The sequence below is a fragment of the Neophocaena asiaeorientalis genome, unplaced genomic scaffold, assembly GCF_003031525.2.
Source record: "Neophocaena asiaeorientalis asiaeorientalis breed wild unplaced genomic scaffold, Neophocaena_asiaeorientalis_V1.1 scaffold108, whole genome shotgun sequence".
In the NCBI taxonomy this organism is placed as follows: domain Eukaryota; kingdom Metazoa; phylum Chordata; class Mammalia; order Artiodactyla; family Phocoenidae; genus Neophocaena; species Neophocaena asiaeorientalis.
Window position 1 is genome coordinate 1,127,899 of NW_020173770.1, and position 12,326 is coordinate 1,140,224.

Genomic DNA, 12,326 nt, shown 5'->3' on the forward strand with positions numbered 1-12,326 from the left:
GCTCTTACCCCAGGTACCAGCACTGGCCCAGGAGCCCGTCACAGAGAGCTGGGTTAACCTGGGGATTCGCGGCCCAAAGACCCCTGGGCGTCGTCCCACCTCGTGCAACTTGGTGGAGCCCAGGCAGCAGCCGTCCTGGGATGCAGGCCAGCCCCTGGAGAGGAGGTGTGTGTGTGTGTCTGTCAAACACCCACTGCAGACGATGCAGCCCCAAAGGCAAGGCTCTGCACCACAGATGAGATGGGAGGCGGGTGACAGCGGCTGTGGCAGCAGGACGCTGGCAGGGAAGCCAGCCCCGGGCCCTGGGTCGGTACCACCTCCCGCGTGGGCACCGGGGGCCGTGTGGACCATGACAGTCCCACGCCAACCCCACCCCCTCCCTCCCTGAGCAACACGGTCGGTGTGTTAGCAAACTCGCGTCATCTGTGCCTGTCATTTACACCATGAGGAGCTTCCCCTTTCCGTGTTTAACCCTAAGAAGCCTAAAAGCACCAGCTGCTCCCCTCTGGGGGCCCGAGAATGTGCCGGCCCAGAAGGCAGTTCTGGTGCGGCCGCTGGCCCCTCTGGGAAGGCCAGCTCTCCAGCATCCAGACAACTCCACCGACACGCCAGGGATAGAGAAGGAAATGGCCCCCAAGAGCAGGATTTAACGTTTTATGCTTAAAATCAAGTCCATCGCGCCAACCACGCAGACACTTGACTGATGGTGGCAAATAACAAATCTCAGTTTTGCTGGGAGCTTGCCTTCGTGGAAAGCCAGAGATGAATAAAATATATGAGGGCACATCAAATATACTGCAAGGACAACATATACAAACAGTACATTAAGCATCATGGAAGGCAGTAAAGGGCTGGAAACAGGTCCGAGTTGGCAGCCGGGCTCTGGTTCTGGGTCTATCTGCGCAAACGGACTCTCCTCGTGGCCCTCAGTTCTGGGATAGCTCATCAGGAATTGGGGAGTCTGACCCGCCTAAGTTCTCCCACCTCTTCCTTGCTAAATTACAAGTTCCTGGGCATACGCTCGGCCCGGCCGGGCCAGCCTTCCCTCCACGCGCGGAGCAGTGTCAACAGAAAGGCTCCCGTGACATTTCTGCTCTCCATCAATTACATGCGGGCTCTTCACCGCCAGGAGAAAATACATATTGTGCTCCAGCGAGAGCCATTGTACCGAGGTCAGCAGGAACTCATTGTCCTTCTTGCTTCAGAACAAGGCAATCCTGACATCTGTAAGATTTGCTATAGATAATCCAGGTGCTATACGCTCAGAGCAATGGGCCGGCGGAGGGGAGGGGGGAAGCGAGGCTGGGAGAGGGGAGAGACAGATAGACAGACGTTGAGGGGTCTCCTGAAGGCTGGACCATTCAGTCCTGGGCTTGCCTGGGAAGGTTTCACCGAATGGTCTGCATCATTTAAGGGGAAAGTAGGTACTTGGCGAATATCTACAACACTGTGCTGGACGGCCCACCGCATACCACTACCCCCCATCACGTCCCCGCCTCCCAGCATGTGGCCTGAAGTCCTAACAGGGTGCCAGGGAGTCACCGACCGGACAGCTCATATCGCTAAGTGCGATGGGTTGGGGGTCAAAGGCTCAGGAGGCAGACGGGCCGACTGGACGGCCCGCAGAAGCACCTGCCTTTTTTAAGTCCATGTGAGAGGAAATCAAAAGCAGATTTGACGACCAGTCAGGGAGAAGCTCTTCTCCAGAGGAGAGATTTTTCATGGAAAAGAAAATTCGGCGACAGGCAGGGGACTATGCTGTGAAGACAAAAGGACTACAAAGGAGGGAGAGAAATTCCGACGGGGCTTCCGTAGGGCAGCGGGGAGACTCGGGAGCAGCACGTGAGCTGCCTCCCCGCCGTGTCAGAGGCACAGGCTGAGTGTGTGCGCGGGCACGCCCGTGTCACAAAGTGTGTGCGCGCACGTGTGCCGGCGCATCTCCCCAGCCTTGGTGTGGGGCCTGTCGAGGCGGGGCTCGGGGCCGGGGGGAGTGGCGAGGGACCTGCTCCAGAACACAGCTTCTGCTTTTCCAGCTGCGGGGGGATGGCAACGCTCCCCCGAGTCCTGGGAGCTCTGGCTCCGCTGCTGGCCCAGCAACAAACGCATCTCCACTTGGGACTTTCAACCCTTAGAGACGACATCCCTTCAGCCTGTAACTGTTCCCTTCGGTCATATCCCGAAAAGTGAGCATGTGATTTCAATCTGAAATTAAAAGTCGTGTCTGAATAACACAACTGCATTCTCATTTCCTAATACCCTGGTTTTTACTACTTTGCATTCAACTGTGAAAAGTCTTTTAAAACTCGGAACAGCAGTAAAACTTGAATGAATTTTTGACCCATTATTGCATAGCGGGCGTGCCTTCCAAGTTGGAGAGACTGCCAAGTTCTCCCCACCTAATATTTCCACTTTAATTGTGCCACTTGAGAAATTTACGTGCCTCCAAATATGGCATGAATCTTACGCTTATTGCAGTATCATTAGCAGCAACATTTAAGCAACATCTGTGTGCCATAGAACTAATTGAAGGAGCAGAAGTGGCAGCTGTAAATCCACAGGAAGACGGCAGTTTGCACCCAGCACTGCTGAGTTAGCTGCTAACTGTCAGCCTGTTCCCGCAATCTGGGCTTGAGCACCGTGGTTACAGGCACACAGTGTCCAAAAGAATACAGCGCGTCGGCTAACGGTCCTATTCACCACTTTGCTGCACCAGTTTGGCTGTTTTTCCAGTTTCCTTGTTGAATTTCATTATAAATTTCTCCATTCTTGTAAAAAGTCCAGTAAGAGACGTGTCTGACTTGAAACTACTTACCTGAGTCGAGAAATGCTGGTCTGGCCAGACCGAACTGAGAATTGATTTTTTTGTGATTTAATAATTCTGCTCTCCCCTCACTCCTTTCAATTGCTTAAAATTTTTTATCCCACATGTCTCTGTAAAAAAATAACTTTAAAATCCCGAGTAATGCTGATATTTAAAGCAATGGCATTTTCTTCCCGTGAACATAACATTTTCAGTAATCAATACAAGATGGCAACCGTAATTCATCGCTGGTTGGGGTGGACGCAGCTGGCAGAGTGTGCCCGGGTGTAAGAGCGTCTCCCATGACTCACCCGCTTCACACATCACGGCTGATGAGCGGGAGGCCAGCATCCCTTAGTTCAGACCCAAAGGCATCGACTGCTCTCCCTCCCTCAATATTAAGAAAAATGATACCGATTCTTCCACGTAGGGAGCGAGTTAAGTTGGGAGCGAGGGATTACTGACATGCCTCTTTTTGCAGGAGAAATGAGGGCATTGGAGCCACTGCTTTTTACTCAGAGTATCGCTTCCACTGAGCACAACTGGAAAAACTATTTCTGACACCTCCTGCAGAACGCAGCCCCAGCTTGCTTTTAACTCCGGTCTCGCTTGTTTCTGTCTTGGCAGTGAGTGGATGCTTCTCCCTCGGCGCCTGGCCCTTAGACAATGATGTAACTGGTATCTTTCGAAGCACTCAAGAGTGCTGGAAATACACAAAAGAAGGCCTCCTTCAATATGTGATGACTGGTGTGTTTGCCAACAGCCCGACTTCATTAGAAGATTGGCACGTCCACCCAGCTGCCATGTGACATGCCGTCAACTGTGGACATTTGTTGTCTTAATGCTCAAGTACTCAGGGACTCAACTGATAAGGGAGAAACTGTTTGGACTCGGCTGGACCCCATGCTTAGGGTGGCACGCCACCTCATGGTATTGGAAATCAATAGCCACATGGCTGCTCAAAGGTCGGGGGTCTCCAGAATTAACTTCACGGTACTAAACTACCATCCCTTGTTTCTTGGTTTGTTTTCTAACAATAATACATTTTCACGGGGCCTGGTTAAAAACCGCTTACGAAACACGAAGTGAAAAAGAAAACAAAACACAGAATCACTGGCTAACAGCTGCCGGTTTCCCTCACCCGCTCAGGGAACATCCGGACGGAAAGGATGCTGGAAGTTCCATCCATCTGCAATTCAGGTGTGTTTTTTTTTTTTTTTTTAATCTATTTCTTTTTTAGTGGTGGTGTTTTAGTCTTAACACAAAAGGATAAAAGCTGGTTTGTAAACTACCCACCTAACATCAAAATAATGCAGCTTAATAATAACTTGATTTTATCCCTGCTCTGGGATGTGGCTTGGGGATGTCACAGCACAAAATGTAGACACAGGAATGGGACGTGTTCCTGGTATTTCATTTTAATGGAGAAATAAGCTCCCACGCCTACCCGGGCGGAATCGTTTTTTTGGACGTACCTCCTGAATGAAATCCTGAAGCAGGGCTGTTCCACAGCACCATCCCAACCCCTAGCCCTTTACAGAACGTGAGCTCTCTTCACCTTTACCCTCGGAAAAGCTACTGAGGCCACAACAGTAGATACCTGGGTTACATCTATTGACAGCAAACTAGGAAATAAAACAGAAATTTAAAATTATTTATTGTTTAAAAATAGCAAAACCTCGATTATATATATACTTGCCTAAGTTCACAAACAATTAAAAAATCTCTATTTTCCAAAGCAAAAAAAAAAAAAAAAAAATTTAATAAGAAGGGTGGCACTGTTTTCTGCGTATGCAAATCTCCCAGTGCCGGGCATTTAGGAAGACAGCTGGTTCTCCTGTCTTCTTCAGACCACCGTGATTCCTCCTCTTGGCTGAGGAACTGGCCTCACATGGACTCATAGTTGAAACGGGAGGATTTTCACAGCCTTTTCAGTAAACTGCAGATATTCTTCTCTGATCCTGCATCCAAACTGGACAACGGAGTTGTTCAAGTTCAGCTGCCGTGCAGGACCTGAAACCACGCAGCGAACCTCTCACTGAACTCGGTCCCTCCATCCTGCACTGTGCAGGGCTCCCCGACCCATGGCCGGGTCTGTGACACCATGCATCGGTCATTTGGAAGTACTGGCTCACTGTGTTACACACGTCTTCCAAATACTGACGCATTTCTTTACATAGTATTGCAAAAGTAACATCTGTTTACGTCACCACCAGTCTCATCAGAAAAATCTAAGTACTCAGAAGCCGTAAAGCTCACAGCGGCAGATGCAAGCTCCCCAAAATTCTCATTTTTCTTCAAAAACAAATTTTTATCATTGGTAACAAACACTGTTGGTCGCTCTCCTTGAAGGGACAGGGTCACTTGATTCCTTTTTGAGAAAATGTCCAGCAAACCTAAGTCTGAACGGCCCTCGTTGGCCCAATCGTCTTTCACCGTTAGGACAGGGGCCCGCGGGTTCACTCCTGAGCAGCGGCTCTCCCGCTCCCACCCACTTTTCCACGGGCTCCTCTGAAAATTCGCTCTCCGGCCTGTGGTTAACTGGGCAAGTGGAGCTCTTTGTGCCAAGCTGGTGCGCTAAGCCCAAGAGGGTTTGTGCGGGCCGCTCCTATCTGGGTGTCTTGCTCTGCTATGGGTCTGAAAGCTCTCGGGGCCAAGCCTTGTCTCCCAAGCCCAAGGCCTACAGCTAGCGGATCCCCAGGCCAAAGCCCCGAGAGGCAGGGGGTCCCTGCTCTTCACGTCTGCTCGAGCGTCTGGGCTGCAGGAGGGGACGCGAGCTCCCGGGAGCGGTGGCTCTTCTGGTGGAGCGGGCGCTGCTGGGGGCCCCCCAGACTGCTTCACCGGGCGGCTCGTAAATAAGCTGTGGGGCCCCTCCCGCAGGGCCTCCGCCCACTGTGCGTGCCGCCCGGGGCCGCAAGCCTGGCAGAGGCTGGGCCCCTCCTGCGGGAGTGCGCATGGGGGACCCTCCTGCTGACTTGGGAGGACACCGCCCCGACTAGTTCACGGGGCTCGATGGGAACCATTTCTGGAGTCACCCACGGCGCCAAGAGCCTCCCAGAAACAGGCACACGGCGTACAGAACGATGGCCTTCAAGGACCTGCTTGCGTTTTTCAAGATGCAGACATTCGACACAAAGTAGAAGAAAATGCGGGCAGCACATAGGTCGTGAAATAGTATCACAAGGACACCAGTGAACCCACAGCCAGCCCGAGAGCTGGAAGGTGCGAGCTGAGCCCTCCTGGAAGGCGCGAGCCTACCTGAGCGCGTCCCAGCAATGGTTCCCATGCTTGTTCGTCCTCCCGCCTCTGCCCCCGAGGCGACAACTTCAATTGTGCGTTCACGTTCCCGTGTCTTTTCAAAGGTCTGATCGTATATACGCGCACGCGTGTGTGTATATGATTGTATGTGTGCGTGCGCATATTTGTTTGTTTAAAGCGATATGCATCCCTCGAGGCTCGTGAGCTTTATAAAACTAGTATCACACGTCTGCAGCCTTTTGCCCCGCACTTTGTTTGCTTGTCTTTGCATTTCTAAGTCACGCCTGTCACAGCACGCGCCTGTGTCCGCCTTCACTGCCGCGTAGTACTTCATTCACCCTGTGAACAAACCTGCAGGCGCACGCGTGTTTCCGCCGGGATGGACGCTCAGCTTCGTCCGGGCTCTTGCTCTCACACAGCAGGGCCGTGAACACTCTTCGGCCTGGCTTCTGCGCTCAGGTCCACAGACTCCTGTGGAGTGTGCTTGGAGTCGGTGGGGGGGATGGGGGCAGGAAACGGCAGTCAGAAGCCGAGCGTGTTAACTCTGCAAGTCAACACGCAGTGGCTGTCGGGGTCATGGCATGCAGACTCACAGACTCTGTCCCGTTCACTATTTCACGGACTCTCTCAGTTCCTGGAACATTCACCGAAGTCCGTGCTAAGTTTGCACAGACACGTGTGGCCCACTCCAGACTTGGCTCTGGAATGATAAGCGTGGGCACTGATCACAGCGGGGTCATGCTGATTGTGAGGCGAAGGCCTCGGGCTCAAGCCTGGACTTCACGACTTACAACACGTAACTTTCCTGTTGAGGGGAAGCCTACATCATCCAAGCCGGAGGGTCACAGGCGTCGGCTTGGATGAAGCACGATAGAGTTTGCCTTTGTCGGTAACGCCACCTATCTACTAAAGTGCTTTTTGATGATGCCACGAGAAGGTCGTTTCCACAGCACAGACGTGGGGACCCAGCGACTGCTGGTTTAGTCCATATGCAGCGTTGCTGTCACTGTTCAGCCCCAGGAGCTGAGAAGAGGCCCAGCCAAAGGCTGCAGGGCGCCCAGGGGGCGCTCTCGGAATGAACGACCCGCTGGAATGCTCCCAGGATGCTTGGAAAGCTGGCTTTTCACCTCTGCTGGGCCCTGGTCCTTTGCTTCGTTTGGGCACAGATTCTTGTTTAAAACAGTTCTTTACAGGAATGTCTTCTGGTCGCTGGCCTGTCTGAAGCAGACACCTGCCAAGCTGTGTCTGAGTGCTCAGTCACCGAATGCGTGGCTCGGCCGTCATTTTTCTTGAGGCCGAGTTCATCCTGCTGACCGCAGCCGACCAGCTTCTGTTGGGCGCTGGCCTCACCTACATCACCCTCGGTAAGTCTGGGTCTCTGGGACCAGCTCGTTGTTATTTTTGGCCCAGGATGTGGCTCTGCTTACTGGCTGCTGTGTTCCTCCAGTTGTGAGGAGAGCTTCCAGGGGAATTCTTCAGATAACCAGCGTCTTGATCTTAAATGTAAATATTGTCGCCCTGGTTTAAAGAGAGATTAATGATGTGCCGACAGCTCCACACATCCTTAGAAAGTAGCACACCAAAGAGAACACGCGATCGTCTTTTCTCCAATAACGCCAGTGGAAAACCCACACCCAGGGGTGGACTGGTCAGGCCAAGTGTTGTCCAGGTCTGGGGCTTGGATATCTTTTCTGAGTGACTTGCCCACTGAGAAGGAGACCCTGCATTTATCTCTTAAAGAAGAAAAGAGGATATACTGCACGTGCCAGGCGCCTCACAGCTCCGTCTGCACCCTCAGGAGGAAGTGCAAGGTGGCATCATAAACTCTACTCCAGAGAGGGGACGTCAAACAGGTTTGCTGCCGACCGGCAGGCCACGGCTAGTACCCGAAGCCACCTCGGGGCTGGCCACACCTGGGCCCTGCCCTTCCCCCCAGCCTCGACCAGGCTGTGGGCGCTAATCCGTTCGCGACCTGGAGCCTCGGGCCAACCCAGCCCCTCCCCATGGCTCCCTGAGGTCCTGGGGCGGTGAGGCAGTCGGGCTGGCCAGCTGACTCCTCCCGGCCCCACGGTAGCCCGGGGCGCACTGCGTCCCATCTGGGGCTAAGGACAGCCCGTCTTGCTTACGCCTGCCCCCTGCCTGGACAACCACATCTCCCGGATGAAGTCAGGCCACAGCTCCGTCAGAGACACAGTGAAAGTGTCAGTACCAGGAGGACTGGCCAATTATACTCCTCATCTGAATTCCTTATATTTTCAAAGTGTTTTACACTAATTAGTTAGTACCGTTAGCTCTAAGGATCAGTAGCCTCTCTAACAAGACACAGCGACATTATGTAAAACACAGGGAAGCCGAGACAAGAGGGCTGGCGTCGCGCGGCTCAGGCCTGCTCTGCCAGGCGGACTGTGTTCTCATGGGTCCCGACCCCGAGGACAGGAGGCCCCCCAGCCCGGCCCACGCGGTCCTCTCCCGGGCCCGCCCTCCTTCTGGTCTCTCTCCTGCCGGAAAGCCTGTCCTGTCCCGTGACAGCTCCCCACGTCAGAGGTGCCGCGCGACACTCAGTGGGCCAAGGAGCGGTTCAGAGGGGCACGCTGTCCCCGGGCAGGCGGAGGGAGAGCCCCCAGAGGGCGTGGAGCTGCGCAGGCCTGGAGGGGCTCCTGCCCCATGCAGCCGGCGGTGCTGGAATCCGAGGTGTCCCCCTTTCAGCACAGGGCTGATGACTGCCGCGCACTGCTTTCCTGACTGGTGACCACGCCAAACCCACCAAGAACGGACCCCTCGTGCCTGGGGCTGCGGCAGGGGTGTCTGTCCTCCCCCTGCCCGACAACGGCCACTTTCCTGCTGGTCCCTGGTTTCCTATCGCAGGGGCCAAAGCCACCTGTGCTCACCTCTGCTCTAAGGCATCTGGCTGCTCCTTCCACTTGAAATGCCCTCTATGTCCTGTCCAGAGCTAACAGTGCCGCTCGAGCGCCACCTCCTCCAGGAAGCCCCTCTTGATTTTCTAGTTCACCCACACCTCCTTCCATGACTCTGTACTCTGAGACACACCCGAGCCGAACTCGTATGTACACCGGTGCCACACGGCCCGGTTAGGGAGTGTGTAACACTGCTCGCATGGCCTCACTGCTCTGCAAGTGGAGAGGGGACCTCTGGTAAACAGACGGTGGGGCTGTCTCCCGAGCCACACCACTCCTGAGACCAGACTGCGTTTGCCAGCGTTGTCTTCTCACTACATCTGCCAGGGACCCTTCTTCGTAGAGGAAAGAGATGTGCTTTCGTAAGTACAAACATAACCCATTTCTACTGGAAACATTTAGGATCTACAGATTAGCACAGAAAAGGAAATCCAACTACTCACGATTTCCTCGGGCTGAGATAATCATTGCTGTACTCCGCTCCACAGATGGTCTTTAAAAAAAAAAAAGATATATTATGTATGTATACATATGTGTGTTTATGTGTAAATATATATCTTTAAGACAGAAACATGGATCATAGTTTTCTGATTGTATAATACATACATACATTCTACAAAAGTTTAACAACACTGGAAAGCAACACAGACACACACACACAGCAATTCTCCCCAACTCTTTCCACCAAGATATCTCCACGAAAATACTCTGATGGATTCTCTTCCACAGTCTTACACTCTTAAGCCCAACTAAACAAACCTGTTTCATAGAACAACATGCCTTCATCACTCAGCAGTGAGTCAAGGCCCTCTTTTTGATGTCAATAAACACAGACTCACGTTACCATTTTTAGTGGCAGGATTGCCTGACATTGTACAGATGGATCATGACTTAGTCAACCCATGTCCTTGGGACATTTATGTAGTTTCCTACTTGTTGCCGTCACAAATAATGGTATGACAAGTATCCCTGTAACTGTAGCCTTGTATACGCGTGGAAACCTCTCCCCAGAGTAAGTTCCTAAAAGTGGAATTGTTTGGGGGAATTTCACGTTTTAACATTACCTAACTGCCCTATAACGAAATGGCCTGCTCCTCCGGCAGAGAGGGAGAGAGAGACAGAGAGAGAGAGGGAGAGTGAGTGTGTGTGTGTGTGTGTGTGTGTGTGTGTGCGTGCCCATCCTTTGCACAACGCTGCAGGCAGAGAATTACACATTTTTTATTATTTAATCCAGCTTATAATAAAGTGCTGTCTCACACTTAAACCTGCAGTTCTGGGACCATCAGCCAGGCGGACATCTCTTCATGGGATGGCTGATGTCATCCGTACCCTCCTCTACTCCCGACCTGCCATTTGGGTCCATGGATCCACTTGGTCTGTTCTGCATCAGCCCTGCATCGCCCTGTTTATGGTGGATTCAGGACACCACGCTGGCATCACTGGTACCACAAACGTACCTGGTGGCTCCTGAGCAAAGATGCGTCCCGCTGGCTGAGCTGAGCTTGGCACGCCGTCCCTGACCCGCAGAGCCGGCCCGGCCAGCAGGGAGCGTGGCCTTTGCGAGTCACCTTTGTCGCTGCTTACGGTCCGTAAGCAGTGCTGCGGCCATGGTCAGAGTCTTGCCAGACATTCTGAGTGTCACCTGCACAGGGCAGCCTCTCGGGTCACTGCTTGGACCTGCAACACCCCGACACAGGTCTGTCGTGACTCTGCACACCCATCCTGGTGTTCGCAACAACCCACAACCTCCGTTGTCAACAAGCCAGAAAAGAGGCAACACCAAGTCTTTCTCACTTCAGGGACGGCCTTGGCAACCCATGTCAGAGCTGCCCCCAGGCTTCACTGTAAATGACGGTCAAGGGGCAAGTGAAGGGAGCAAGGTGAGACTCTGATGCATTAAACGCTCAGGAAGCCCATGCAAAGTGGACGAGTGGCTGCTGAGATCACACACATCCCCAGGGCTCCCGCAGCTAGCCTGCGGGGGGTTCCACCACCGCCGCCTGCCGAGCACGCAGGACGCTCCCAGCAGCGGGCTAAGGGCTTCCCGGGATAACTCACTGCAACCTGACAGCGTGACGACGTGCCACACACCCCTCTACACGGATAAGGAAGCCGTGTCAGTGTCCTGGGGCCTCCGCACCAAAGTACCAGTGACCGGGGGCTTAAAGCAACAGAAACTTGCTGCTCTGGAGGCCAGGAGTCCGAGACCCAGGGGTCGGCAGGGCCGCGCTTCCCCAGAGGCTCTAGGGGGAGACCCCTTCTGGACCCTGGAGCCGCTCCTGGCAGCTCCTGGCAACGTTGGCTTGTGGCCCATCATCCCAGTCTCCACCTCCCTCTTCACAGGGCCTCCCTCCCCCTTGGGTTTCCTCCCCCTTGGCCTCTGAGACGGAGGTAGCCATTGGATTTAGGGCCACACAGATAATCCGAGATGATCTCACCTTGAGATTCTTCACAGAGCCACATTTGCAGAGATCTTTTTCCCAAATGAGGCCAGATGCGCAGGTCCCAGGGGTCTGCCCGTGGACATCTCTCTTTGGGGCCCCCAATTCAATCCGCTACAGAAACCAAGCTGTGGAGCGGTCACGTGGCACACGCAGGACAACGCAGCCACTGAAGTGGATAAACCGGGCTCCGATCCCAGCTCCTCACCCGTGGGCATTACTGCCGCCTGCCTTCCGCACAGCAGCACAGAGGGGTCAGCTCGAGGGGCACCGAGGAGAGAACGCTCCAGCCTGGCACTGTCCTCCCAGCACGGAGCCCAGAGGCCGCAGCAGCCTGAGAGTTCAGAACCAGCACGACAGACACCGGCTGGAGAGTCCACAGACACCTGTGTCGGGAGTGGGGTCTGCGAGAAACCCTTGGGGGGTAGTGGGGACGACAGAGGGGAGAAGGGGGCGAGGAGGGGGCTGGGGACAAGAAGAGGAGGCCGTCACTGGCGATAAACGGGCCGGCAGCACCCTGGCAGGCTCAGGCCTAACACGCGACGAACTTCCACGCTTTCCTTGTGAAAATATGTTCATCGACATCTGAGACCAACTGGCCTGAAACTGCGGAATACCTGTCACATTGCTTCCTGGCACTGACGTCAGGCGTCTGCAGGGAAGAGGACCGACAGCTACGTGCCGCTTGGTGCTGTGATACGTAGACGTGTCATTCTGAATCTCAAAGAAAAGGCAGTTTTTAAATAAATGTGGTTCTCAGCTTGGCACGAGGCACGAGGCACTCGGCCTGGAGACGGTGGCCCAGCCCCGCGGCAGGTGAGCAGGGCTGGGCTCTCAGCTCAGACTGGACGCAGGCTTTTGGCTAAAGTCACGTGGAGGCCAGAGGTGTGTGTTTGGGACACAGCTGGGCGA

The 12,326-nt window shown here is 53.9% G+C and overlaps 1 long non-coding RNA gene across 1 annotated transcript in view; it reads right to left on the reverse strand.

Moving 5' to 3' along the window:
* LOC112403866 (uncharacterized) overlaps positions 1-11,837 on the reverse strand; it is a 46,425-nt gene extending 34,588 nt beyond the window's left edge. The window contains exons 1-3 of the long non-coding RNA XR_003003995.1: positions 11,412-11,837; positions 10,431-10,650; positions 9,417-9,466 (exon numbers count right to left, since the gene is read on the reverse strand). This is a non-coding gene — a long non-coding RNA (uncharacterized LOC112403866). The remainder of the gene's footprint in view (positions 1-9,416; positions 9,467-10,430; positions 10,651-11,411) is intronic.
* Positions 11,838-12,326: the final 489 nt, after the last annotated feature.